The sequence below is a fragment of the Aptenodytes forsteri genome, unplaced genomic scaffold, assembly GCF_000699145.1.
Source record: "Aptenodytes forsteri isolate BGI_AS27 unplaced genomic scaffold, ASM69914v1 Scaffold54, whole genome shotgun sequence".
Classification (NCBI taxonomy): Eukaryota; Metazoa; Chordata; class Aves; order Sphenisciformes; family Spheniscidae; genus Aptenodytes; species Aptenodytes forsteri.
Genome location: NW_008796044.1, coordinates 18,362,306 through 18,362,558, shown reverse-complemented (window position 1 = coordinate 18,362,558; position 253 = coordinate 18,362,306).

The following is a 253-nucleotide window of genomic DNA, read 5'->3' as shown; positions in this document are numbered from 1 at the left end:
GTTAAATTAAGGGGGGGGATATGCTCTTGCAGGAGAAGTGCATACATTTACTCTCGCACGCACACTTCTCGCGTGTGGCTTGGTTGTAGTTGGATGCGGTTTTTTCCTGACTTTTTTTCAGACCGCTGTAATATTCAATCTTTCATGCTGTTGGAAAAGGTTAATTTGTTTGTCTGAACGCAAATAACTGGCAATGCCTTAAGCTGTTCACTATTTCCTTTTTCTTGATACCAGAAGCTTTCCCTCCCTCCCC